At 35.1% G+C, this 1,403-nt stretch overlaps 1 protein-coding gene across 1 annotated transcript in view; it reads left to right on the top strand.

Annotated features, from left to right (window-relative positions):
- Positions 1-1,403, top strand: part of LOC103208467 (adipocyte plasma membrane associated protein) — an 89,724-nt gene that overhangs the window by 39,030 nt on the left and 49,291 nt on the right. The window lies entirely within an intron of this gene.

Raw genomic sequence — 1,403 nt, 5'->3', positions numbered from 1 at the left:
TGTTCAGTTTCCATGTGTTTCCTCTTTTCCTGCTGATCATCCTGTTGTTGATTTCTGATTTGATAGCATAATGATCTGCGAAGATGCTTTGCAGTATTTCAATGTTTTAAAATTTATTAAAGCTTGCTTTATGGCCTACATATGGTCTATCATGGATAAAGTTCCTTGTACACTGGAGAAGAATGTATATTGTGCTGCTGTTGGGTGAAGTTCTCTGTAGATGTCTATAAGGCCAAGCTGGTGGAGTGTGTTATTTAGCTCTTCTACATCTTTATTGAGTTTCTTTCCAGTTGTTCTATCTTTGAAAGAAAGTGTTGTATTAAAATCTCCCACAGTGACTGTGGAGTCATCTAATTAGCTTTTCAGCTCTTTTAAAGTCGGATTTATGTATTTTGGGCTCTTTCATTGGGTCCATAGACATTTATTGTGGTTATATCTTCATGTTCAATTGATTCTTTAATCAGTATATAATGCCCTTCCTTGTCTCCCATGGTGGTTTTTGTCTTAAAGTCAGTTTGATTAGAAATTAATATTGCCACTCTTGCTCTCATATAGTTGCCATTTTTTTTTATATATCTTTTTCCAACCTTTGATTTTTAGTCTATTTTTGTCTTTATCTCTAAGGTGTGTCTGTTGTAGGTAGCATATTGATGGGTTTTGTTTTCTTATCCAATCTGCAACTCACTGTCTTTGAGTGGTGCATTTAATCCATTAACATTCGGTGTAAGTATTGACAAGTATGAATTGGTTGCTGTCATTTTGTTATGTGTTTTCCTGGTGTCCCTGTTTTCTTTGTTCCATATTATTTTCTGTGCTGAGCTCATTATGTTTATGAATCCTGTTGTCATTTCCTTTGTTGCCCTTGTTTTAGTATTTGCTGAGTATTTGTGCTTGTCCTCTTTTTTATTGTGATACAAAGGTTTATCATTTTTCTTTGAGGTTATCCTATGATTTATAATTTTCTCCCTGAGTTTAGAACAGTCCATTTTATCTTGCAACTCTGTTAACTTCCTCACCATTTAGGAGTTCTGTAACTACACAGTCTTTTCCCTCTTTTTGTTTGTAGTTGTCCTCACTTGCCAATTGATGTCTCTGGTTCCTTGTTTACAATCTCGTAAGCTCATTTTACTTCGGATATGCCCATAGCTGTGGTTTCTGGAATATGTCATCTTGTGTATTAATGGTCGGTTGTTATTTGCTATTTCTGGTTCTCTGTTCAAAGGACTTCCTTTAGCATGTTTTGTAAGGTTGGTCTGGTTTTAACAAATTCCCTTAGTTTCTGCTTATCTGGAAATCTCCTAATTTCATCATCATTTTCGAGGGACAATTTTCCCGGCTATGTAATTCTTGGTTGGAAATTTTTCTCTTTCAGGGTTTTATATATACCATCCCATTGCCTTCTC

The sequence above is a fragment of the Orycteropus afer genome, unplaced genomic scaffold, assembly GCF_000298275.1.
Source record: "Orycteropus afer afer isolate SDZICR_OR568_19922 unplaced genomic scaffold, OryAfe1.0 scaffold00440, whole genome shotgun sequence".
NCBI classification, from domain to species: Eukaryota; Metazoa; Chordata; class Mammalia; order Tubulidentata; family Orycteropodidae; genus Orycteropus; species Orycteropus afer.
Note: the sequence above shows the minus strand (reverse complement) of the source record. Positions and strands in the feature narration are given on the sequence as shown.